The sequence below is a fragment of the Bombus huntii genome, chromosome 6, assembly GCF_024542735.1.
Source record: "Bombus huntii isolate Logan2020A chromosome 6, iyBomHunt1.1, whole genome shotgun sequence".
In the NCBI taxonomy this organism is placed as follows: domain Eukaryota; kingdom Metazoa; phylum Arthropoda; class Insecta; order Hymenoptera; family Apidae; genus Bombus; species Bombus huntii.
In genome coordinates, this window is record NC_066243.1 from 13,887,583 (window position 1) to 13,915,437 (window position 27,855).

At 41.5% G+C, this 27,855-nt stretch overlaps 3 long non-coding RNA genes across 7 annotated transcripts; 2 read left to right on the plus strand and 1 right to left on the minus strand.

The window, feature by feature from the left end:
- Positions 1–1,270: 1,270 nt before the first annotated feature.
- Positions 1,271–14,587, minus strand: LOC126866314 (uncharacterized). Of its 5 annotated transcripts, XR_007689850.1 has the most exons (4): positions 13,291–14,570; positions 11,553–13,199; positions 11,235–11,360; positions 1,271–3,575 (listed from the first exon to the last, which is right to left on the minus strand). It is a non-coding gene; the product is annotated as an uncharacterized LOC126866314 (long non-coding RNA). The 5 variants fall into 5 exon arrangements; XR_007689847.1 differs by having other exon boundaries at positions 11,235–13,199; positions 13,291–14,571; XR_007689848.1 differs by lacking the exon at positions 1,271–3,575 and having other exon boundaries at positions 10,362–13,199; positions 13,291–13,524; positions 13,617–14,587.
- LOC126866313 (uncharacterized) lies at positions 3,571–5,702 on the plus strand. Its single transcript, XR_007689845.1, has 2 exons — positions 3,571–3,718; positions 3,870–5,702. It is a non-coding gene; the product is annotated as an uncharacterized LOC126866313 (long non-coding RNA).
- On the plus strand, positions 14,551–20,602 carry LOC126866316 (uncharacterized). Its single transcript, XR_007689852.1, has 3 exons — positions 14,551–14,678; positions 15,005–15,106; positions 15,227–20,602. It is a non-coding gene; the product is annotated as an uncharacterized LOC126866316 (long non-coding RNA).
- Positions 20,603–27,855: the final 7,253 nt, after the last annotated feature.

Here is a 27,855-nt window from a genome sequence, read left to right on the forward strand (position 1 = left end):
GTGAGGCAGGTCGAAGAAACACCGAGCAGAATAAAAGAAAACGAAAAAGAGGTAGAAACGAAAGAAGGTGCCTACTAGAAATGGTAATAATAAAATCTGGAGAAGTCGAAAGATAGAGAGGTGTGGGGCCGCAAGTCGGGGGTGGTTTGGGTTGGCAACGGTGGTTGGGACAGAGGGATAGGTCGGCAGAGGCGCGAGGACAGAGTATTTTAACTTTTTAAGGGGGTGTACGGAGCAGTAGGAGCGCGGAGCAGTTCACTCGAACAGTTTGGTTGGCTTGTCTGCCGGGGGTGAACCGGGGGTTAGTCTAGACGGGAGTCCCCCGACTTCCACCACCTCTCTCCACTCTGTAGCCCCCCTCCCTGCCCATTGCGCTCCAATCCCCATACCAGAGCAGCGTCACCGCTATACTATGTACCACTCTCTGAGGCTATGAGCGAGCAGACAGGTTGCGCGACCAATGTCGTACCAACCCCTTCCCTTTCACCGTCTCATCCTCCACCCCTTTCTCCTCATACCTTGCTCGATGCACTCGTCCAAAATCTCTTTACCATTTTTTCTCTCTTTTTCTCCAGCTCTTTCTTTCTCGGCTCGACTCGACGAGTCGATGCAACACGAGTGGCTGTGGAGAAAAAAAGCGAGCGAGGGTGGGGGTAAACGAAAAAAGGGCGCGAAGAAAGCGGCCAGGCAAAAAGAAGAGATTCTGGTGTGGCTGCTGAATCGACAGCGAAGCAAGAAGGAAGGAAGAGGAGCAAAAAGGAAGAAGAATCGAAGCGTTATCTGGAAAAACGGCGACCGTGAGAGTCGTTTATGAGTTGGCGCGAGGACACACGCAGGCATAGCGGAGCGAAACAAAGAATCGGCGTGTGCATTCGACTCTTGTGCAAGCCACTTGACGCCTCAAACGAGAAACACGACGTTAGAAAACTAATAATAGAGACGCTTATTTGCGCGAGAAGCGGTGTTCGGCCTGTTAAGTGACGTCATATTTATTTGTGCCACCTGAACAGCGTAGATAAATACAGGCCGGCTCGTAATTCCCGCATAAACCGTAGTTTCTTGCGATAAGCCGTAGAAGTAGGTCGTGGCTTCGCGCTTTGCCGCGAATTTCGCGCATCCGTAATCCTTTCGGATGAATCGTTCCCACGACACGGTTCCAATGGTAATTAACGCTTCCACGCGATAATCTCGAGAATGACGTCGCATTTTGCGATCCAATGTCGCGCTATTAATATGCAAATATATCAGTGTACATTGCAGCACTGAAGTAAAATTATTATATATTGGGATGATCTTGGAGTTCGTAAAACAAGTTTTAGCGTAGTGAAGCTTTTTGAAACGAATATCGCTATATTGATCCTTTTAACCATATAAACGACGAGGATATAACCATAATCCTCTTAACCATATACAATGTACATGCTCGTACGCATTGATCGATATGATTGATAATAATCGATACTGTTAAAGTGGTCACCGCTTCTAAGAAAACTCTACATCTGGTCTTTTTAGTTTCCCCAAGCACTGAAACCATCGACAGCGTATAGACAATAGACTGGGACGAAGGCAGACCATAGACAGTTACAGGGTAACACTGTTAGCGTGCGGATCGGGACCAGCTCAAATTATATTCCTACTTGTACTTACACTTCTGTATTAAAATATATTTTCTACTTTACAATTTACCCACGCGTTCCTCTGTTCAGACATCTAATAAGCTCAACAGATACAAATTTATATTTCCAGTTGAAAGAACGATCCTAGGTGAACGTATGTACTTGAACAAAGCAAGGATTTAACACTTAAGAGCAATATCACACGAGGAGATAAACAGCCTGACGAGGTTAAATCACGTTCCCATCTTTCTTCGATGTATGTCACAGCCCTGACACGACGATTCGATCTTTTCAATAATAATACGTATATTCTCTGACAATAATGTGACATTGAATTTTTGCAAGCTCATATGCAAGCGATAGTGCAGCAAACGTACATAACTGTGGATCGTTGGCGTGTTTGCCGCGTATAAGCACGTCATTGTTCCATTACATCAACCGACAACCAGAGATACAGCAACAATAACATTATACGCGTAAACAATGGTGCAACGACCCCGTGACGATCACGCGGCCTGGTCAACGAGTGCTTGGTCAAACCGATTCTTAGAACAAATTGTTCCTAACTATCGCTTACGTATTTTCGCAAAAATTAATATTTAACGAGCCGCGAGATATTCCTAGATATTTAATTATAAAAGAATTTTTAAATCACCACACTCTCATTATGTTAATAATATCGTCAAAGTGACAAGTTACAAATTACAGATTAGAAACTTCTCCTTTACAATTTAATTGTAGAATATATGCACATATGATAGAATATAATAGGCAGATAACATATAATTTGTAATATTTGATTCGTTACGTTATCGAGTTTGTTAATATCGTGCAATAGCGGCTTTTGAAGTTTCGCCAATAGCACTAATTGAATCGCGCAACAAGTTTCTCCGTGGCGATCTTTTCAGTCACTCTAAAACCTACTTGCTGTCTCAAACTTGGCTAAAACGTATCATAAATGCTAGTAAACACTCATACATTTTCAAAGTAATTCATAATTACGAGACGAAACGAGACGAAGTGTACCATAGAAAGCGACGCAGTGGACGGGTAATTCCCACACGGTTAACCAATTTTCCACCACGGAAGAGGAAGAAAGAGCGGAGAAGCTGAGGCGTCGCGTCGACAACAAGCCCAGCACGAAATTTCTTTTGTGGAATCAAAGGCGAGAGCAGGGGACGAGCGAAGGACAAATTCCCTGACAGCGGCGTGATACAAGCGAAACGCGAAATATGTCCACGATCCCTTTGATCTCGCTAGCGACTGTCCGCCACCTTGTAAAGCGTATTGAAATTTTCCAGGAGCAAATCGTGTCGATGTGTGGCCGGGCAGAATACGGCGGCGGCGTGCGGCGCGGCGGGTTGGGCACAGCTCAAAGCGATGCGTGGAATGTAATTGTCGGGCTCACGAAGAATGCGCGAACGCCTGACAAAGACGTTGTTGCGTTACTATAGATCCTCTTGTTCTCTGTCGTTCTCTGATCTCTTCTTCTCTTGTTCATGACACGTTTCGATCACGATGCACAAGACACTCCTTCAATCACAGGACATGCAGTTAACACCCTTATCGACCGTTCGTCACGAAGAATCCTGTAGGCGGTCCATGGAAATTGTTAACACCGCCTTTGCAATTAAACGATCATTTGTCATGATAATTACAGGCCGCGGCAACTTATGAATTGTATTATAGGTACGTCGTTTTTATGCTGCTTGAGTTATAGACTATTCAATTGGGGAGTTCGTTTCTAGATGCATTGTAGACTGTAGACTGTAGATTGCAGATTGTAGACTGTAGACTGTAGACTGTAGACTGTAGACTGTAGACTGTAGACTGTAGACTGTAGACTGTAGACTGTAGACTGTAGACTGTAGACTGTAGACTGTAGACGCTGTAGAGGGAGTAAGTTGCGCGCCGAAGTAGAATATTTCTGGGCTAGATCGTCCGATCTACGTCTGTAGTCTGTAGATCAGACGTAGATACAAGTGCTAATTTTCTTTGTTGGGAGATAATGTGTATTTAAAAGGCTCTATAATTGGAAGATAGTAAGGGAAAATAGTAAGAGGAAAGAGCGAAGAACATGTTACATATAGTAAGAATATATAGTGAGTTTGCACAGATATCCATTACTTAATTACACAATTCTTTTCGAATAAATCAAATCCTTATAAATAGAATTCTACCGTGTCTTCTAGCAAATAAGCTTAACATTTTCTTCAAGACAGAATCTTATTCTCCTCTCTTACACTCTTTCAGGTATTTCGTCAAATTTCAGAAACACGATATTAAAAAAAAAACGAATCAGTAGATGCATTATTCACACATTATTCGAAGAACAATGTGCTGCTCGTGTGTTTCTGCAATTGTTACGGCGGAATCGCGAGGTTCGTGGAAAATGCACAATGCGAATCGGCGAGCGCTCGAGTGGCACGGCCTGCGACCGGGCAACAACGAAATATAAATTGTTAATGTGGACTGGTTATTGTCGAGTTAATTTTAATCACGTTTTATGCCAACGCCGCTCCCGGTTACCCGGCTTTGTATATTCATGATTGACTATCGTCTCGTTGCTTAATTCCCCGCCGGGGCATTACGCTCGTAGGAGGTGAACGAGAAGCAAATTTGCCCACGACGCTCCTTTTCAGACCGATACACGCTACATCGTTCTACTTTACACTCTCTTCTACCTCCTATTTTTCTTAGAATCGTTTCTTTCACGCGCGAGACAGACAAACGATTCCTCATTCTCGTCCGCGGAAAAGACAAATTTTTTTCACCAATGCATGCAGATCGGTCAACGTTATACATATATGTGTCCTTTTCCTTCGTTCAGCTTCCATCAGATTTACAAACGGCATCCGTTATCATCCTTTTGTTTTCTTTCTTGAGAATAAATTCGGTTCTCCGTGATCGAATTCCTTCCACGCGTCAAGACTTTCGGTTATAATTCGAACATTGAACAGTAACGCGAAGTGGTATTTAACAAATGTTATGAAATTAATTGTGATTTAATTAAAATATAGTAGACTTATATAAAAATATGGAAAAAGTAACAATGGTTAAATAAGCTGGCGTGGCGCAGTAAATAAACGATCGGTTAGCAAAAAGCTGGATTAACAACTGTGCTTACTTTGTAGAGATATCAAAGGTACCTAATAAGACGTATAACACTCTAATATTTTATGAAAACATGATACCGGTTTCGCTCCTTAAATATAAAACAATGCGAAGAAAGCTATATACATATATACATATTTAATACAACAGAAGCAAAATTCGTAAACTACAACAGACATAAATTTCATCGACATACGTATGCCGTAAGACTAAGCAGATATGTAACTAGGTACTTTGTATTGTATTGTGACTAAGTGATTGCGTATTTTAAATAAGAAGGAAAATTCCAAATTGTTGCTTCAAAATATAACTTTATTCAATTAATTATTGTCCGTTTTTGTCGATGACCTTTTACCATCTATCAGGCAGTGCCATAATTTCATGTTCATAAAACTTCTGATTTTTGCCTGAATTAAATGTGCCAAGACCACCTACTGACAAAATCCGCAATCTACAGAATAAATCTGGACAATCCACGACAGTAGAACAGTCGTAGAGTGTAACATTTATAGGAATTTGTATGGGCCTGAGTAAGAGTACTAACCGAGAGGAAAAGTCTTGCCAGATATTACGAGATGCAAAAATAGTTTTGGTCGTAACGAAAGTAAGGAGGATTTCTAAGAATTAAAGATCTCGATCTCCCTCGTGGGAGGTTTTAATGAACTTTGACTTCAGAACGCGCCCTCGACGAAGTTATCGCACCCGCTGCGTTTCTCTCCCTGTCGAGACCGAACTAGATAGCCGCGTTAGCAGGCCAAGCCGATTCCAGACTAAACAAAAACCATCTGGTTAAATTTTTTCCCTCGCGTGATGATCAACGAGACGCTGAAACGATTCTGGTCGCGTCCTCCTCGCTTCTATTATAACTGGCAGCAAATGATAATAAGCTTCTCGGTTTAAAGTCAAGCATCCGTGGACAGCGAAAGGAAAACATCTCGAGGAAGATCGTGTGTACAACTCTGCGTACGAAGACTCACTTGCTGCGCATGCTCGATGCGGATTCTCATTAATCGAAACCGTGTGTAGAGCCGACAGTTTCATTCAAATTAAACTCGGCTGCAGAGGGAGACCAAGATTGAGATGACTATCGAGATCATCGGGTGACTATAACACTTTGATCTAGTTTCTTCTTTTGCTATTGCGAAGGGCAAGATACTTGTTCAAATTTCAACGAATTGTTTATTAACTCGTTTATTAGAAAATAATATCTGATAAATTGTAATTTGTTTAATAGCTGCTTAATTAAGCGTTAATCGTCCATTACTGTAATATCGTACTAGATAATAGTGATATGATATTGGAATATTGTACATAAATTATTTAATAATGCTCAATCTGAAGAATTGAAATTGAAACCGTGTTATCTACAAGTCCAATTTTGCTACCTACAAATACAACACTTTTTACTGAATCAAAACTACAATCTTTACGTATATGACTCGATATTCTACGTTATAAGACAAGAGGCTCAATTAGATTAAAAGAACATTAACAAAAGAGTCTTTAGTTAGTGAAAAAAGCTATTCAAAAAATAACAACAGCAAACCGATATTTCTACAAACAATCTATACTATTCTATAAGAAGTCGAGTAAGTAAATAAACGCACATAATAATCATTTACGACCTCAAGACAGTATCAAATTTTCCGAGCATTGTTTTAATTATATCGGTGTGTAATCACGCTTACGTTATCACTGTACATAACGTAGCATACAAAACTATAAAACCAGTTTAATCTCTACAGAGATGGTTTCATTGGGAACAAGAAAAGATAAATATTTTTAATCTTCCTATATGCAAACATCGAACTATTCATGAGATGATTCCGGAGAAGAGTATTCATTCGCAATAGTTAACGTTCGCGTTAACACAATATTTCATTTGCAATTTTTCTCAATCAATTTACGATATCAAATTCTGATTTCTAACGTCAACATCATGAAAGAGAATATCAAGGGTTTCCTTTATATTTTTTCATTACTATTTCTTCTACTTATATTTCATGATGTTTAAAGGAATTGGTGTATTTATAACAGACCATTGATCGCTTGATCTTAGTAGGTTAACGTTAACCGACATTTGCCAGCCATTGGCGTTCGTACTTCCGTTCGTAGCTGCCACGTGGTATGCACACAAATATTTTGTTTATCTGCTCTGACACGGCTCGTTAGACGCACTATATTTACCCGTCATCACGAACAATAGAGAAAGTTGTTTTCGTATTCGGTCTAGAGCCAACGAAACGCACTTAAGAGTTGCACGGGTTATATACACGGAAAGCTAAGAATGGGGACGATTTTCAAAACATGGCTGTCGGTCGGCGACTAAAATTAATCAAAAAAGGACGAATTTGATGGCTCCCTCCTTCGCAACGTTCTCTCGCTGCTGTGCCCTAAGCCTCATTCCCACTACCCGCTCGTTTTCCGTGTTTCTGCACACCAGTTAGCTCCTTAATCCCCTAAACCGACAAATTCCTCTCTCTCAACAACAAGTTTACACAAAATCATCAAAACAACCCTACCACAGGCACTACCGTAGTCCAGACAACTCGAGGAAACTCGTGCGACATCCCTTTGCCTCGATCGATCTTTTCTACTATGTTTAGTTCTTCGTCTGTTACGTACCGACCTTATTCTACTTAAACTCTGGAATCTTGCGTGGATTTCTCCGTATCTTGTACACTACTCTTTGAAAGATATCTTACCAATGATTAGCTATATGAAAATTCATTAGAAAGTATGGAATTTCCATTTACGATGCTGACAATAAGGATTTCTAATGTTTTCGTCTTATACAAATCTATCAGATTGACGACACAACGCATACGTTCCGTCAATTTAATTATTTTTAGCAAGATAATACTACTGACGTAATTGATGTGTTTCTTCTTTTCTCGCGTTTCGATATAATCAATGCGTTAAAACAGACATTGTTACTGGAATTTTCAATTCTTTTCTGATAAGAAGAACAGGCAACTCCTGACGAACTCAATTCATACCTCACTACGACACAATTTGTCACTTAAATATTACAAGTTCGCATCTAAGTAAATGGATTTAACTGACAGGGATGTACAGTCAATCAGACGCCAACTAAAATTTTTTTTCGACACGTGACAACCAGCTAGCCTCGAACGTAACTTTCATCGAGTCTTGTAATTAATAAAATATGATTCTTCTTGAATTTATAGAAAAGCTCGATAGCATCGATTATCTTGTTTTCAAGTGCTAACTTGTAGAACACTAAATGTGTTTGTTTATGTACTTATAGATCATTTTCTCAAGAAACCCCTCAACTGTTACCTTCAACCACAATTTACCCTCCTTTATGATAGGGTAACGCTGGATTATTGTAAATCTTATGCAAAATTGAGAAGCGACAAATTTTCGATCGCAATAGAAACAGTTTGTGCTCTGGTTGGATTGTCACAGGTATAAACATCAACGACAGAGACAATGCACGCGGAGTGGAACGATCCAGTGGCGCGAAACGAGCGCGCGAGCAAACGCTCGCATATTTTTACGTGGTCGGTTCGTGCAGCTGCATCGCCGCGCCACTCTACGAAATATGTATGTATATGCGTGACCTTTAAATAGTTTCCCTCGTACTTGCTGCAGGAGCCCGCATTTCAAGCGAGTTCGCTTGCGTAAGTTCTGTTTGCGGTGAACGCAGCCCTCCGCTTACGCGTACCTTTAATAGCCAACGTAGGATCTTTTTCCATTCGGATAAATATCCCTTAAATCGCGTTCGTTTTCGTTAACAAGTTCGCTGCGTGTATCTGGCATTCGAGTGAAGATGATACTCGTACGATATATCGAGTTGGATGGAATAGATGAATTAAAAATTGAGAAATGTTCTACATCTGTTACACGTATATCTTTCTCGTAACCAGGCAACCTTTACAAATAACATTACGCCACACTGGCGACATAATATTTCTGAAAATAATGGAGACGTGTAGCAGAAACGGAATTGCTATAAACTCTCATATATGTCGAAATAAAACATCAAAATGAACACAGATCGTCACGTTGTGTAATTCAAGAAAGAATAGGAAAATTGGGGAAGAAGCAAATAAGAGAAAGAAATGGAAATCACGCGCGTGGAATAGAATTAAGAAAAAAAGAGGCGAAGGAAATTCAAGAAAGGAGAGAAAAATTGGGGAAGAAAGAAATAAGAGAAAGAAATTGGGAACACGTGCGAGAAATAGGATTAGAGGGAAAGAGCCGAAGATGTGAACACAATCGGCTTCGTTTTATTTATTAAAACAAAACGTACGAGAAGGTCGGTCGGATGCCTCAGCCTTTAGAGGCTAACCACTCTTTACGAGCGTAAGCCGAGATCGTCATAAACACGTGCAGTTACCACTCGCCGCGGATTCAATTGTTATTGCCATTGTCGCCGACAGAAGGCGAGTCGACGCTTTATTTGCGCGGCCGCCTTCGCCGCGCCGTACACGTGAACGAAGGAATGCAGGAACCGACGTGCGCCATTCAACGGGTTGAATAATTTTCACGGTAGTCGGCGGCTCGCTTTTTCTTTTGATTTCGTTGCACACGTGTTATGTCTATACTTTCAATTCGTACCGTAAAGATGTAATAAAGTACAATACATATATTTTTTATTAGGACATATCAGCGATTCGAGGATATCAAACTATGACAAATTTTATAGGCGTGAAGAATGAATTTCAGCCCTATTATAGTTTCTTGATGTTATACAGAGTGATTCAAGATGTTTGGAAGAAAATTTGAGTAGATATTGTATACGTCAATGGAAAAAAGATTTGATAAGTGTAAATATGTAATATTTGGGTCGATAAACTGATATTAAAGCTAAAGAGAATAGATTCGTAATAAGATATTCGAATTGTTTCCATTGTCATAGATTGTCTCACTTAAAAAACGTGATTGTATTAGTATAATATTATATTTATACATATATGTATATCATATAAATTTATAGAATGATATTTGTTGAAAATATGCTAATGACAGAATAAATTATATTTCGATACAGATGAATTTTAGGATATATGTAACACCTACTTAAACTTTTTTTCTTGTTTCAATATACACAACCTATAGGAAAATTGTTGACCAATCTATTTGGAACACCTCGTATATTACCCTGTTTAATTACCTATATTACCTATACTTAATAAATAATAATCTTATTCCTCGCTGTATATTATACAGGGTAGTCTGAGATGAGCTATAACTCTTTCATAAGTGGCGGTGGTGGAATGCGGTATAACACAATTTAGTGAGAGATATTTTTCTCTCTGATCATATTTTTTGAGTGATAGATGTTCTCATGCGCAGAGTGCATACCGTACTTACTTTTTTTTAGCTATGGCCATATATTCTTCCATGAGTGATGAGAAAAATCGATATAGTATGTATGTAGATTGTAAAAATGTCGCTTTGAACAGTGTCTTACGTTTATTAACTAACTTAACTAAACATAATATGGACCCTTGAACTTCCTCACACGAATAAACTACATAATTATTTTATACTTCTACATTTGTAGCTCAATACCTTTCATGAATGATCATTAAGAGTTATGGGTTAACGATCATGTGACAATTTTTATTATTTTTATTGCCAATTCGCTAATATTATATATATATATACGTATATTAAAAATTATTGTGCAAAAGAGCCCCGCTCGATTTAATCATTTCGATTTAAGACACCTTAAAACAAGTTATCAGTTTCATGCAAGGGTTTTCAATCCAGACAAACAACAATTACCCATAAATTATCTGCTTTTAACCGCTTCTCCAAATAGCCTAAAATGAATTCTATAATCTTTCAGTAGGCCGTCTTCTAAAATTCCCATGATGAAATTCGATGTTATGATTCTAAAGGTGGATTTAGAAATCCGGTCCTCGGTTTCCCGCGTCAAACACGGTATACGATCCGTAGAAAATTAATTAGCTTGCACGTTTGCCGGTGGAAACGACGGTTCACGACTAAAATTATTTTTCACAAAAGAACTATGCCCCTATCGCTGGCCGCGGATCTTCAAGGCCATGAAACGTCTGTCTCGCATCGCTCCCCTCAGTCCATAAAAATTCAACGATGCACATCTACTCTCTCGTGTCTTTGCACGTCCATGCGCGTATGCGTGTTTAATGCTTATATACGCGTGTACGCGATTAAAAGCGCGTATGTGTGTATACCGTCGCGATTAAACGATAATAAAGTTCAGGAATGGCCTTAAATGCCATTCCTAATTTAAACGCATGCGTAAGAACGTAAACTTAAGGATACGCCGCTCTTAAATCCCGCCTAACCTTTCCTGACTCACGAGCCATGATCCCTGATAAAACGCTTGTATGCACCGTTTGCTCGGATGAATCATGAATCACGATAAAACGCGATAAGAATAATAAAATTAATCTGTCATCGATATTGTTAAACGTTGCATCTACGATAAAACATTCAGTACTAATATATGCAACGACACAACGGAGATAAAAATTTTAACCTTACCAGTCGTCGTCTTACACGGGGTCTCGCGTTCCAAAACGAAAAATCCTCGTCGTTCTTCCAAAATAATCATCAACGTAGCCACCACAGAATACACCGGACACTGTCACTTTCTCAAACCAAGAATCACTACAAAAATGTAAAGAAATTCAAATAAATTGAAACGGTATTGCTTGTGCGTAACGCAGGTAAACCATACGAATACAGAAAAACCCGCGCACTTTGAAAATCCGCGGTCGCGCTAGTTAATTCAGTCAACGGGAGCGACATCTAGCGCCATGAGAATAAAACACTGAGTTCGGTGCTCGGCAATTTACGTACACGGGAGGCGGAGAAAACCGAGAGATGTTCCTCGGCGCTGCGCTGGCTCGGCGCTCGTTGTGTGGACGTCGTTTCGGGTTGAGGTGGAGGGGGCGTCTAGACGCAACGTCACGAGTACGTAGCTTCCCCCCTGTGCCACTGTCGGTCTGTGTTCCCACTCCTCTCTTGCCGCTCGCCACTGTGCCGGGTGTTTTCCCCTCTTACTTCCCCGCATCTCGATGCCCCGCCGATGACGGTCGCAGCCAGACACTCCCGTGCGAGGGGCAAGAGGGGAAGAGGCGAGGGTGACTCCGGCTTTTTGGTTAGGAATTGTTGCCGGTCCACGCACGTGTCTGCGAGGCCTGTCGGTGTGTACGAATGAGTATCTGCACGTGCACGGGTGTACACCAGTGGGGTAGAAAGCAGGATAAACTACTACGGCTATGTGCTCTGATGAGAGAGAGAGAAAAGGAGAGGGCACAGACTATGGTTATAGAGAGGAGAAGGAAGAAGAAGGAATATATCTTGTGGATTTGTATCAGCGCCTATCCGACGATCCACCCAGATGGAGGGTGCGTCAAAGTGGCCGCGAATTGAGTTTTCCTCGGGGCACGTATAATTCTAACCCCACCCCTCGGCCCTTTATTCTCTGGTTCTACCCGCCTTTCTCTTTTCTGTCTGCCTTTCTATCCGACGCTTTCAACTAACCGCCTTGTCTCGACACGTGCCGGTCAGCTTGTGAGGGTTACGCGTGTGTCGCGCGACACCGTTAGCTATATATATATATTTATATTCACGTTGGTAACCACTGGTAGATACGTCAGAGATAGGTTAATCTCCGAGTGACGAGATCAAACGTGTCCCTGAAAAATCAGAGACTAGTGTCCGTGTGTCGCTTTCACGCCGCATTTAGCGGCAATGACTTCTTTTTTCGCTAAGCGAGGTGCTGCTTATGAAAATACTTTTATGAATAAACAGTTTTACGGAGTTGAATAAGCTCACCGCTCTGCTTCTTTCTCTCGCTTTACGGATTTTACGAACGATTCTCGCGCACACCGGAACCAGTTAATTAAGTTATTTCTCTTTCTCTCTCGCTCTGTCTTTTCGCCAACATTGACGCATCTTGCGCTCCGGAACAGAAAATTTGAATTACAAGTGCAGTCAACGATAGCTTTTACCCCGCTTTACTATTCTACCATCCCTTCCTCACACTTCTTTGTACATATTTATTATGGTATCTCTTTTTTACAAAATCAAGTAACACTCGAGAGTCGCTGGAAGCCGCACGTTTTAACGAGCGAAAAAGAAAGATGGAAATCAAATCACGCTAGTACTTCAAGGGCACCTACTTGATGTTACACCTTTGATGTGGCACGAGATGTATCTTAATCTTAATTGTTGATTAAACAGATGAATAAAACATCTCTGCTAAACTCTTTCCTGTTGGTTGACAGCGTACTTCTCGTTGGATTACAACACGCGAATGAATTATAACACAAAAGATGCACGCTGGTAGCGTAAAGTTTATGCTCTTAGTCTCGGGATTGTTATGACAGATCCTTGCGATCGGCGATTCCATACTTCGTGTTATAGTTACAGTGGTTCTGGTGTTGTGGCCATTTTGACGACCTAAATTGTATGTCGGAGCAGTCAAATAGATCAGAACACCTACAAAAGATGTAATTCTTAACTTTTAAAACTTTTAAGGATTATTGTCTTCTTTAAAATTTTAGATTAATATTCTATAATAGAATCTTACCCTTGTGATAACAAGCTTCATTCCCTCTTGTTAATATTTACTACGTTTCTCTATTGTTTCTATAACAAATTCTGAAATTCGTTAATCACTTCTCTATTATATTTGCTGTTACTTGACTCAGGATTTTGTTTCACATCTCGATCTACACGCTTCTCTTACCTCAGAATTTACCATTATCTACGTTATCTTCTGCAACGAGTGGATTTACGGACGTATGTATGTATATACTTGTACCTTGAGAATTGGATATTAAGTTTATTGTGGCGAAATTAAAAAATTAATAACAAGTAGAGTTGATCAGTCTTGTATCTAACAGGGTTAATTACATTTTGTATTAAATTAAATCGTGTCTTCATACTTATGAACAGCGAAACAAGCGTTGCGTTTCGGTCTTCAAATGTTTCATTCGTCAAAGCGACAATTCGTCAGAATCCTGTCAATCAGAACACGAATTCGCTACAATGGCCTTACGACGCGCCGTCGTAATCAAACTCTTTTGATAGGTACGCATTTTCTAGGTTATTTGTCATGGTGTAGACCATGTATAATCAAGACACGAGCTCTAAATGTAGCGAACCTCCTATTTAGACTCAGCAGTTGACTCATACATGGTTATTTCTGGCAACGGCATGTTTTCGTCCGCGCGTACATACTCACGCGTCGGTACGTCCGGAACACGCGTGCACGCACAGTTGATACTCACGATAGAAACGCACGCTCACGTTTCTATGGATGCAGTGCGTGAATTACATCATACCACTGTACCAGTCACACAAGTACAAGAGTTACAAGGATTTTCAAAAAACGAAAAATAAAAAAAATCACGCTCAGCGTTTCATCGGCCTCGTAATCGAAACGAAGTTAGGTTATGTGGCACATCGTTGTGTATACGTATAAAAGACACGATGTTTCGACTTTCTTGCTTCATTTCTCACGTGACGATCCGTATACGACAGACGCGTAACATTCTCATATTACATACGTATGTATTTATATACTTTGTAAAGCTTTTTTCGTCCCCATTGGACATACCATGGTTTCTCTATGTACATATGCACGTTTTTTTTTCGCGCTTTTCAATAACTCGTTCGTAAACGACCCGTACACTTTTTTCTCTTCCAACCTATTGATCTTCCACAACAATATACGCAACAAAACAATTTCCTTGATAACGCTATTCGTGTGAGGCGACAAATTATACATTTACGGACAGCAATACGAACGCGACCCATCGTCACTGCATCACGCACGGGAAAAATAGGTTTTTATCGATTACTGACCTACGACAACCATTTCGCCCGACGTACGTAGGCTTCGACTGCAAGTACGAAAACAACGATACTAAAATCTGACAATACGAATTTGTAGCTCTCTTAATAATTCATCAGGTAATAATACTTTATTTGTATTATCGATACTTAATTATTTTTAGAAAAATAACTAACTTTACAAAATTGGAATTTATATAGTAATATGTGTTTATAATAACGTAAATTTCGGTTAATGATCTACATATATAATTTTCAATATCTCTTTGATAAGAGCAGACTTGTTGAATTTGAAAGTTTTCATTCAAGCACGAGGATAATTGTAATCTAGCAGTGTAGACAATTTTCTGTCATTTTATAAAATTGAAATTTCTAGTAGTATACATATATTTATAATGGTGGAAAATTTCGTTTATTAATTTAGCTTTAAATATTTCTTTAATTAGAACAACATTATTGAATTTGGAAATTCTCGTTCAAGTACGCGGGGTAGGAAACCCTTTCTGCTATATTTTGAAGATTACAAAGCACAAAGGGAATACGGAATGGTAACTACTTTTGTGTTTTCTCTACCAGACAGAACAGGAGTCACGCTGTATCCGAATAAATATTGTCACTCGGTAATACAACTTCGTATAAGAGATAATCATATTTTTCAACTATTTTAGCGATCGTGACTATAAACCCTATTTACAATTGTAAATAATTTTGTATATTTTTTTAACTGTTGAGCCACTCAGAGGCCATACTCGTCAACTGCACAAATTAGAAAGCAGAAGAAGAAGGTAATGATAATATAAATATCATTTCTGAAATTTAACTTGGAATTTTCTATTCCTTGCATTATCTTCTTGTAATAAATTAATGTATGGAAGCAAATAATTTGTTTTCTGAGAATGAAACATTAGTCGTGTACTTATGTAGAAAAATAGAGAAATTGACCGAAACAAACCGATAGAAGATTGTCGTGATGTTGTTATTTTTGCAATATCGATTTTCATTTAACTAATTGTGTCAAACAGTTATTTATGATGTACGCGACAAAATTAATCGTTTGCAATATACATACTACTGTGAGCTCCGTGTAACGCTATGATTTTCCCAATGGAGTTCGATCGTTGCTTTATGATGGCCATCAGGCCTCGATCTCTAGAGACCTATCGGGACGGTTTAACGGCAAGACGTTAATTAACGTAGGTCCCCTATCACTGACCTTGCTACGTTGGTAGCAAGTTCTGCTGGTGGTAGACTTATTATGTCGTCGACTATACGTTTGGGACCTACCCCAATCAAAGCGAGACTAAACTCTTGCGTTCCCAGGCCAGACCTAATCGTCTTGAGTCACGCGACGAACAGGGGGCATCTAGAAAGTGCTAGGGAGCTTTTTGCACGCATTTTTGGATCCCCATGGTATTCACCACTCGTGATCAGTCGAACGCATCGGACAGAAAGTATTATTTACGCTAGTCACTTGGAACAGCCGGACAGTATTCGTCATTGTACCGTATACTTCTGTGTATACGCCATTATCTTTATGCGTTTAAGACGTGTACTTTCATGTGGTGAACAACCGTGCGAACCATCAGGATCCTCGGTCGAACGAATTTGGTTTACGTAGGTTCGTCACATGCACGCTATTCCATAGAATTCGTATACGGTATAACATTATCTTAGCATCTACAACATTAGTATGTTTTATCAAAATTCGTTGCACTTATCAGACACCATTTATGTCGTTTTTTTAGTATTGAAACGTATGCTTTAACCTTTACAGAGATAATAAAAAAAGCAGTTACTCAACCATTACATAGGTAGGTTCAAAGCTTTAGTGTTTAAAAGTTTTGAGGAATATTTTTACTAGAGAATAGAAGACTGTTAAAAGAAATACAGGAGTTGTTAAATTAAATACAGAATTACATCCTGCAAGAGAATCTTATAGCATCGTTTCCTATCAAACCATCAAAAATTTCTATGAGAAAAAATTCAATTCGACGATATTCCTTGAACTTCAAGCTATCGATTGCACCGCAACCTTGACTTCCACCGCGGTCTTTTAATAGCTGCCGCAATCTAGCTTCGAGAACGTCGTTCCTCTTCATCGTAACCCCTAACTTGATTGAAGATACAACGTTCCATAATCACTACCCCTCGCAGTATCGATCTCCGCAAGACTTGAAAAGGATCCTACGTTCGATCCCCGTCCGCTGTTCAACGTCTACGGTGAAAGTCAGACAGCAGGCAGGCAATCCATTTCCAAGTGGAAATCGTGAACTTGATATCGAAAATCGTCGAGTAGTCCTGCTTCCATCGTCACGTCCGCTAATCGTCGTTTCCTCGTCGCTCTGATTCTCCCGAACAATGTTAGTCGAGCGCCGGAGAAAGGCAAAAATTTTCCTTCTCGATCCAACAACAATGTCTTGTCGATAGGTTTTCGGCTGCCGGCTCCTACACTCCTTGGCGATGCGATGATAGGATGCATCGCGTGAACCTGGTCGAGCTACATACCATAGCGAAGCGGAGACTATAGTCGCTGGCTAGACTGCACCCCCGCCGACCGGGGAGAGAAGGTCGACGGAGATCGCGGGACGGGGGTAGGAGCAGTGGAGACGAGGATGGGTGGGGCAGTCGGATACGGTGGAGCAAGAGGGAAAGCAGCGGAGAAAAGAGAGAAAGGGAGGAGAGAGTAGAGAAGGGATGTGAAAGAGGGAGAAAGAGGTAGGGCGCAACGGGGGCGAGGGTTCCGACGGTTCGAGGTAGGGGGCGATGGCTAGACACCGCTCAGACGGTCCAGGGGGTCGCAGGGGGTAATTTCTGCATTGGCGTCGAGAGCTGGGAAACGGTCGACATCGACGAGGCCAGACCGAGCCAGACAGAGAGACTGCAGCTGGCACGATCGTGGTCGACAGGTTGGCCTTTCGGGTAAGGTCAGGGTATATGTCCGCTTGGCGCGCACCGTTTCACCGTGCACCTGCATCGATGACGGTCAATGTGCGCACATGTTCTGATTACGTGCGTAAAACAAAAAAGGATGTCGCGACGGTACGGCGCGGCGGCGCGACCCGACTCCGCGCGTGGGCTGCCAGTCCACGCCTTGTGAATTCGATTTCCATCTGACAGTCCTCGTTAAACGGGTAAACTCGTTTCCTCCGAAACTCGTTTCGATTAGCTGTAAACGCATGCACGACGTGTCGGTAATTGCTGATGCGGTTCCATAATTCATGCGGGCTTCTCCCTCTCGACTACCGATAAGTTATTTCTAGTCAGGTGTTCACCGATGGTTAGCGATGCATCTATGTTACGTATATTCTTCGTTATGTTAAACAAATCGTGCAGTATCGCGCAGTAAACATAGCTGCAGTACCGTTTCTTTAACGTATAGAAACGTTTCGATAGAGACGCGCATATAAGAAACAGCGGCCGATGACAATTGCGCGAATTTCACGCTAGAAAGTAAGTAGAGCGAGAAGAAGGTTAACCATCGACTTGGTTCGATCAACTGGGGTGGAATAACGATGGCTGAGGCTAGAGCAAGAAACCCTAACGTGGTACGCCAATGCATCGGATGGCCAGGAAAGCGGCGGACTGTTTTTTATCGAGTGACTGCAGAGAGTTGAGAGTTGAGTCGAGTCGAAGCGGGTCTAGACGAGCGGGCGTCTGCCATCTTCTTTGCCTCCTTATAGTCAAGTCCGTCCTACTGGCTGCTCGTCGTTTACCGTCGCCTTACGTGGCTTCTCGTTTCCTACGCCAAAGAAGAAGATATAGTTTTCCTTGTTAAAGACGTGCCGATTCCTAGTATTGGCTGCAACCTTGCCGTCTTCATCGGCAATCACGCGGAAGCGTCGAGAACGAGAGACAAGATCGCAAAAAAAGAAGCTTACACGAATTCTAGCGTCGCGTCCGGGGGAAACTGTCACACTCGTCTTGGTCTAACAGGAACAGTACAACAAGAAAGAAACGAGAATCCTGTCCGATGTAATGCGAAACGACAGTTCCAGTCGCTGTCGATCGACTTTGTACGTTCCTTTCCGGAAATGTTACTGAGTAAACCTTTTCTTTTCACGTGAAAAATTCTTGGTCGTAGTTGATCAACTCTCCCTCTTTACCAACTACCTTGAATATCCCTAACAATGGGAGTTTGTTAATCAGTCAAAGTTTTACCTCGAGTATCTCTCATTTCACGTCACAATCCAACCACTTCAACTTACGCAGGCTTCGTACTCTGTTGTTCCCCATGAAGAAACAAGAACCGTTGCCCGACTAAGTACAACTCTTTTCAATCAAGTCCCATCAAACGGAATAGCACTCGGTCAAGCCGTATGTGGCTCCATGTTGCATAGGTTCCCTGGAAATTCCATTCTATTTGCGAGCTGTTCTTCGGGAACAAGCGTTGCCACTTGGACTCTCGCGGAAGCGTGAAACGTTGGGTGCTCGGCGAACGGATGGAGAAACGGACAGACGGGTGGACAGGATACGCAGGGACAGGTGGCCGTTTGACGATCGTAAGTGGGCAGGAAGGAGGACATCGGGGCCCTGACGCGCTCGGGGAACAACAGACGATCGAACAGAGAGCGCGACAAGCGATAGAACGAGAAGGAGAGGTTACGATTCCATGTGTCCATCCGATGTGTGCAATGCAATTTCCCGCAGGGCCGTCTGTCTGTTTGCGCGGTCGTGCATGCTACTTACGCCATTGTTCCTCCCCCTTTTCGCATACGAAAGTGAACATTCCCGCGATCAGGATGGAATATAACGCGATGGCGCGATTGTCCGGTTAAAACTGCCGCATGACGTATATCGGATCTCGGTCTCTGCAAACCCGTCAGTTTCGGTCTCCCGATCGTCCAGAAGGATACACTTTTGTTCGGTGAGCCGAGCCCGCATTCTTGAACACCTTGATCGTTCCGCCGACCGAAAACTCGACATTCACTTCGCCGAACCGTCGTGCATTCTCTGTGACGCTTGAATCTTTCATGCTACCGTGGGTATAAATACGCGTCCCACTGAGACTTCGTAGATAGAATTCCGTGCAAAACGTTCCCCAAAATCCCTGCGATATCGTGTCTGTACAGTTGAAATTTCAGGGAACCAGCTTCTTAAGAGAGAAACGTTTGATAAACTTGATCCTGGAATGACTCAATGTCACTGGGAAGGTATATATACTGTGTTCTTCAGGACAATTACCATTAATTTTAATGGTAAAAAGAATTTTATGAAGATTATGAGGAAAATTTGTAGTCCTTATTACACTGTATTCAAGTACGCTCTTTATGAAAGTTATTATTAATTTTAGAAAAAGAAGCGTAAGAAGAATTTTATGGAAGTTACGAGGGAAATACTTTTTTTATGGGAAATTTTATACATTCAGAATTAAGTTCCATCTTTGCATTAATGTGACATTCTCCGTTAACGATATCTCCAATACAGAATGTAATAATTATCTTGCGACTGGTTTTCAGTTAAAAAAGACGCGCGTCGTATCTGGTTTTTCACAATATTACATTGCCAATGAGTCTTTTATTATCGATGAATATTTAACGCAAGTCTATGAGGGTCCAGGGCTGAATCATCGAAGAAAAAGGAGAATCGCATGAGAAGGGACGAAGGACTGCGAAGGCAGATTTCGATCTGTTCGTCTGCCTGTCCATCCGTCGGCCGTCGTGAGGGGGATGCCCGACGTAACGTTTCAATGTCATGGTCGCAGGTTTAGACGGTCCCCTCCTCTTTCTCCCTCTTGCACTGCGGGGTAGACCGCTCGAACCACATCTGCTGCCGTCAGGAGCTGCCGTTTAACACCATCCATAATCATCCAACATTGACGCGCGACGCAGACTATAAATCACAATGAATGCATTCTTATTTTTGGATGTAGTCGTTCGTGGTCGCCTGAAAGATGTTGCTCTCATAAATTCTTTTCATTAACTGGGTATCTTTTATGTGTCAGGCTTGAATAATAAAATAGACAGACTCGTAGACCGTTGAAAGAGAATCTTCTTTCTTGGCGGATGACTAATTTGACACGTTAACCTTTAATTCTTACGGTTAAATGGCAAGATAAAATATTTAAATCCGAATTGACTTGTTACAATTACAGCATTATGTACTATTTGAAAATTATATGGATTCGTAGCGTCTGAAATATTTCAACATCTTAATTCCAGATTTCATTGTATGTCAATGTATAAAAAAGATATTTTAACGTGAAATCGGCTTAATCGAACGTTACTAAGGTGTTTGATCTCATCCGTTACTTGAGAACGAAATTACGGTAATAATTATACGTTTGCGGTACTGCGACATTCTAATTCTACATCTCGATGACGATATATATCGATATACTTAAATATAAATGAAACACCGCGCGATCGAAACCTGAACTTGATTTAATCGAAGATCGCTGCTAAGTAATAGACGATGGTAAATCCCTTGGTAATCGAAATTATGACTTACGAATGATTATAACGTGCGGTGTAATACTTCAGAATATCATAAAACTAGATGACAAGATTAATCAATCTTAAATCTCAATACGCAAACAACAGGTATACGAAACATAATTATACAGCGTCTGCAGGCTGTACGTAAGAAATTTTGCACAAAATATCGCAAGAGAATGCAACGGTAACTCGACATGATCCTCCCCTCGTCAAACACGACTGCTGATTGTAACCGACTGTTACGAGGAAAATGTCAAAGGTGTGCCTATTTCGAAAATAGTTTCGAATCAGTTTAAAAAGGTCAGTCATCGTTCTTGGTAACTCGCGTGTGCCGGCAAACAGTCTGCCCTTGAGGATCGTTGGAACGAGCCGCGGAACCATCGATCGATCTCTCCAGCTACGAGGTCCTTCGGCTCGACTTTGCACACTTCGTCAGCGAGCCGGGCGTCGATCGCATCCGCACGAGGAGAAAAGCGCTCGTAACGGGCGCTCGTTCGACGTTTCGAGGAGTCTCCGTTACCAGAGCCGCTGTCGTCTGGAGTGGCGAGGAGTTTCGTCGGGACGCGATCGGGGGTGGCGCTCGGCGCACACCACGGTGCAGGGGTTGGAAGGGCGGCTAGACGGGCGGTCGGTCGAATGGAAGGGTGAGACAGGACCGACGAAAGGGCGAGGGGATCTCTCATACGGTGAGACGAGGGCGCAGGGTGAAAGGAGAGATGAAAACGACGCGACGGCGGCGACGGCGGCGACGGAGACGGCGGAGAAAGGGGTAGCCGACTGTGTGGCACACAGGGATAGCAAAAGGGTGAGTCGGGGGAAGGTGCACGGGCTGGTTGGCAGACGTGATAGTTGCACGATGCCGGAGATTCCCGGAGGTTTAAGGTTTCGAGCCTTATTTCAGACGCTTCGTCTTCCTCATGGCGATTTCTCGACATCCTCTTTGCGACCTTCCCTTCTTCTTCTTACTTTGTCGTGGCTCTTTCCACGAAAATATCCAGGTGTTCGCACGAAACCGTGTATTTCGCGATGATGCTGTACGCGATATCGAGACGATATAATGTGATAGAACACGGTTTATATAAACTTATGCGTTAAGTAGTTTGCACAATTGGAGTTCATATGACAGAAATAGAAACCTACCGATTCTTTCTGTTACCTATGACTGTTTGTTTATACGTACGATAGAATATCATATCCAGAGAGACAAATTCAACCAGCAAATTCAGGGCACTGACTAAAATTTCGTTCGACTAAATGTATTCAAAATCTACCATCTCTTGTAATTATCTTATAACGTATTTCCATAATTCTTCGAATATTTCCATTATCAACTCCAATTGGACCTAATCCTACGAATAACCCTAACACAGGGTTATCCGAATCATTTTCCCGTTTTTGATATCTTTCCTGGCTGGACCTAGAGTATACGATATTTCCTTTCGTCGTTACATTAAACATTAATCTTAATCTCGTAATATAGGCACATACAACAAGTTTGATTATTCCGTGGAAACTTCGATATTGGATTTTAACACGTTGAAGCTTAGATGGTTCAAATAACCTTTCCTTACTATACTCTATCCATTAGTATCGATACAATCAGTATCCATTATACGCGATACACGTATCGCTGTGTGAAAGAGCTGTCGTACAACAGGCAACAAATTAGCGCCGACAGAAGCCTCGCTGTCGTTGGCATTTCTAACGAGAACAGCGTAAAAATTCTTCGCTGAAATTCGTCCGAACAATTGTCATCACGTGTCGCCCGTAATTACGAGATTAATTTGTCAATTCGTCCCCAACCTCTTTTGATACAGACTCTTCTTATTTCTTCTTTTTGCTAGGTTTTCCTTTTTGTTTTTTCTTTTTACTTGTCCTGTTTTACAAATATCCGGGATAGGTAGAGCGCGCACGATGCGGACTTTTTAGCCGTAGCAGCATCGCTTTCGCACGCGACAGAGCATTTGTTGTTGCCTTTACTAGGAACGACATGAATATTTATGCCGATCTCGCTGCCTCTACTCTACGCTTGTAACTGGCGCAGGAGTGCTGGAATTTTTTGAGACGACTCAAGGAATCCTTTAACATTGACAAAATACGTCTTCTTCTTTTATACCTAGAAAATTTACGTTTTACTGTAAGAAACGCAAGTCCTCTGTAAAAGTTCTATCCAAAGGTACCTATCGTCTTAGGAAAAGTTTCAGAATTCTGGCAGACCCAAGTTTAGTTAATTATAATACGAACAGAGCATCTACAGAAGCTGTTCATTTTCCAGTCGAACGCATATCAGTATTCTATCATACGGTTACCACTCACATCGCAGTAATCTTCCTCGACAATCTACTCGACAATCCACACGTTATAAACGTATCAGAATCAACAACCATATCGTCTTAACACCACGATGTCTCCATAAACAAGCCAAGAGTATCATCGACTACCACAAAGTGGTCTGGACGAACGTCACAGATGTTCTCTAAATTTATCAAGATATCCGAGATATTTTCTAGATTCGAACGCTTCTACGCTTCGATTCACGTTTCAAGTAATTCCACATTGTCGTCATGTTCATGTGTTCATGTATACAGGTTCCAAGTGTTTCGTATTTGATGACTAGTCAGAGTGTTTTGTGAAAAAACGCGTAAGTCGCGGTAAAAGGCACGAGCAAAAGGAAAGTTGGAAAAACGAGAGACGTTGTCCAGGACGCGAGAGTCTAATTTGTCTCGGGAAATAATACGAGTCGAATCGTCGCGCTAGCGGCGTAGCCTCTTGCAGCTGTACTTACCGCGCCGCCATAGAAATGCCGTCCCTCGAAAAATCCCCGCGTAATCACCTGGAGCTCAGGGGTAGAAGGGGGAGAAAAGGCTCCTGGACTACCTCCCGCCGAAAAGCGCTTTAATTCCCCGGCCGCTTAATTCCATGCGTACGAATGCCACACGTGAATATGCATGACCTGCACCCCGTAACCGTGCCTGGAGACAGGGAGAAAACGAGAGAGAAAAGGAGAGAGAAAACGAGAGAGAAAAATAGCGGAGAAAGAGCGGGCCGACCTGTCGCAACGCCGATTTATTTTGTTTTGCAACTTTTTCGCTCGAACCCTGCGAACCTATTAAAATGCCGTCCGGCACAACCATGCCCGTCCCGTCTGCTCGCTATTCGCTATCTGTTCGTTCCCTTTCTTTTTCCCGTTCACAGCTCGCGTCCCTTTCCCCGCTTCTCGACTTCGTTCTCCGTTTCGTTTCCGCGAAAACTTTTCCCTGTTCGGTTCGTTCCGCGAGGCCTCGAGCGACCATGTTAAAGAACATGGGACGAGTTGCGTCCTCTACTTCCACCCCCCCCCCCCCCCCGGGGATTATTCCTTTAATCAAGAGAAACGAACAGATTCGCGAAAAGAGGCTGTAAACGTGTCTTATCGCCTCGTGCGGTGGAGACTTGCCGAGCAATTGAAAATTTCTTATCGAAGTACGAGATACACGACGTTACGTCGCGTTACGTCGTCGAGAGAATTTAAACGCGACCTATTCTTTCCTCTTTTAGGCGTTTTTAATCGTTCGACGCGTGACAAAGAAAAATCGCCAAGTCCAATTTCGATGAAATTTTGTTTAAGCGAAGAGAAGCCGAAAATATTAGATGCCTATTCTTTTTAGTTATGTTAACTCGAGCTTAAGAGGTAAAAATCACCCTCCAATGTACGACTCATTGTGATCTATTTAACATTCCATAATCAATGAAAATAATTGCAAAAGTATATTGACTTTTAATATCATTGTATGAAAAACTGTAACAGTTACTATAATTCTGGTTTTACTATTTCACGATGACTCTACGACAGAATAATAAACGTCGCAACAACACCGGTAAAGTGTCAAAATCATTTTTCAAAAGCGCATAGTACCTACTTTAATTTGCTAGCTTTCTACATCTCGTTAATTGCCAGAAATAAAACCAAGAAATAATTGCTTTATCTAGAGTCGTGCTAATTAAACATTCCTCGTTCGTTTTAACGAACACAATATGTCCGCTAAAATGCTCGAGTACTCTCCAGAGATGTAGATGAACAGACGTTATCAACCGTCATAAAAATTAGTAATTACGCGTCAGTGGTTTTACATCAGGTCGGAAGGGTAGTCATTTCGGCCACTTAAAACTGTTCTGCACCGTAGAAATGATTATAACCTGGCAAGCATGGTTCAGTATGCGATGTTCTTGTACTATTCATTCTCATCGCGTTTAAACGATCAAGTTATTCTTTAACAAGTTGCCATTATTGCCATTATATTGTTGTCTGAAGTAAGGATCGTGTATATCTATTTGTTCATATATTTGTACGTTACTTATTTACATACTTGCAATAATTTTTAAATAACCAAATACGCGTAAAGTCGATCGACAATCAAATCTACTCGCGACGTACGTATTTGAGTTGGTCGCTAATAGTCACGAGTAATTCTAGTATGGCATCTTGTTAAACTCGGTCATATCCGGTCGTTCCACGGGAAAAATAATTTCGACTTATGACAGCTACTTCGTTCGTTCCGTAGTCGCGTATTCGCGATGAAAATTTCAAAGCAGTTGGACCGCCCGAAGAAATACGAGGAACAATTACTACCTTCCTGGTGTCGCGTGAGTTACGTTTTATCGTGCCGGGAACAAGAACTGTTTAGCTTGTGTTTTACGCGGCTCCAACTGTTTCGGGTTGCACCTTACGATTCTTTTATTCTCGCCGTACAAATTCTCGAGAAAGTCCAACGAACCGCTTTCAGATTCCAAAAGCTTTAAGAAATGTTCACGGCTGCCGCGTTGGGCTCTTCTCCGCTGAATTGTTTCCATGGTATATACCTTGTAACTTGTAATATTTTCTCACATGTTTCCCACTGTTGCCATTAGGATAATTACTTGGAATTCGTACTACACAGAAGTGACGATCGTGACAGTTTTCTAAAATATATGTCGCAATTAACAGTAGTAGTCGGTATCTTGACTCCGCGTTAATGACTAAAAGTCGAGAATTTGGCAAGCTATTTATTTCATAGATCTTAGCGACTTTAAAAATAATCAACCTAGTACTCTAGTTACCTTAGAAGATTCGTTAGTTATAAATCTATCGACATAATCGATAGGAATAATTAGTATATTGACTATCAATTGATTAGTTGGAAATAAAAGAGAAATTGATAGAGGATTAAGAGCAGGTAGAAACGGGGAAATGATTTTTAAAAATCAGTCACAAAGGTAACAAGTTTTATAACGCATCGTTGATATATAGCATCTAATAATTTAGATTCCAGCCAGTGGTCTTCGATCAAATTGTAGGATTCGTAAAGTATTAAAAATAATGTTAATATAAAAAATTGCTCGTTCGTAGAACGATGTTAAATATCTCCGAAACATTACGAAATTTCTCAACATCTAATACTTAAAAAGAAGTTCTAATCATAATAGGAAACATGGGTAAGTACCTACATCTATCTACGTACAAAGTCTGATATCTCAATCGCGACTCGAGCAGCGATAAACTACGATCGTACCAATACCTGTGTGGATCAGACGATCTGACCTGGATGTCGCGTTTACCCAACGACTATCATCGCCTGGTATTTCTCCATTAGTACATATATACACCGCTCTGGACTTAGACGATGCAACGAGCCAGTTTTGTCGCAAACACCCGCACGATGTTGGTTGATCCTCGTGTGCCGACGTCACGTTTGTACACAAGTGTTCGAAGACATGCGGGGATGTCGTCAAGTGTCGTGCAACGGTGGCATAATGCAAAGTCTAGACTTCTCCGCTCGGTAAATAAAACACGCTGTGACGTCGCCTTCTCGTCCTTGTCGTCGCACTGCGCTGATTCGCGCCTCTTTCTCACCTCGTGCAGACGATACCACCTCTGGTAAAGAACGAAAGAAAGAAGAAGATAAGAGAAAAAGGATAGAGAGGAAAGAAAAAAGGAAAAGCAGAGCGACAAGATACCAGAGGGATGTGGGCGAGATTGTTTCTCGCGGTTGCGTAAAACCCCGCTGCTACTCTAGAAAAAAACGATGACGCGACGCCGCGCCGCAACGACGAGTAATCTCGCGTGAAGACGTTCCCACTGCGTCGTCGAGCGGCGTTATGAGGCCGGCGACACCGTGTTGTAGGAGGTGATGGATATTAATAGGTGGTAAGCAGCATTTCATTCATGGTAGTTGCGTCTTTTGCCCGGGGTCCCTCTTTTTGTTTACCGGTGTCCTCTTTCTTTTTTTCTCGCCGCAGATATCGCGCCGCGAGAAACCTTCCCTCGTCCCTCCGCGGCTAAGAAGGCGGCTAAGAACTAAGATAACCGCCGTTATGAAACTTCCACTCTGCAACGATGTTTCAGAGTGAATAGATATTACTATCGACCGAGTATCACGTTTTGGATCTAGAGTTTTAGACAAAGCGTAGAGTAGAATATCGATTATCTGAATACCGATTATCGGAACAGATTCATCTCTCAGTTAGTTTGATTAGTACGATATGTATTGTATAGAACATACAGGTTCGTATTTGAACATTTTCTTTTAGGAATATGTTATATACGCGATGTAAAATATTTTCGAGTCTCGTTAGCGAGGCACGACTACCACCATCGTATTGATAAAATTTCACACCAATCTAAGAACCAATCTGAGCGAATACGCAAGAGCTACGTCATATTTATACTACAAATATATCCATGTAAAAAATTAGCATATGGTAGGAACTTCTTAAGTTTCCACTTATACTTTTCTTGCTCTTTCAATGAGTATGATTTAAAGGTTGGAGCTGTCTCTTTATCGTTAAAAATGTTTCACTTCTCAACGGCATCATGAAGTTAAAGAAAATACAATTTTCTACTACAA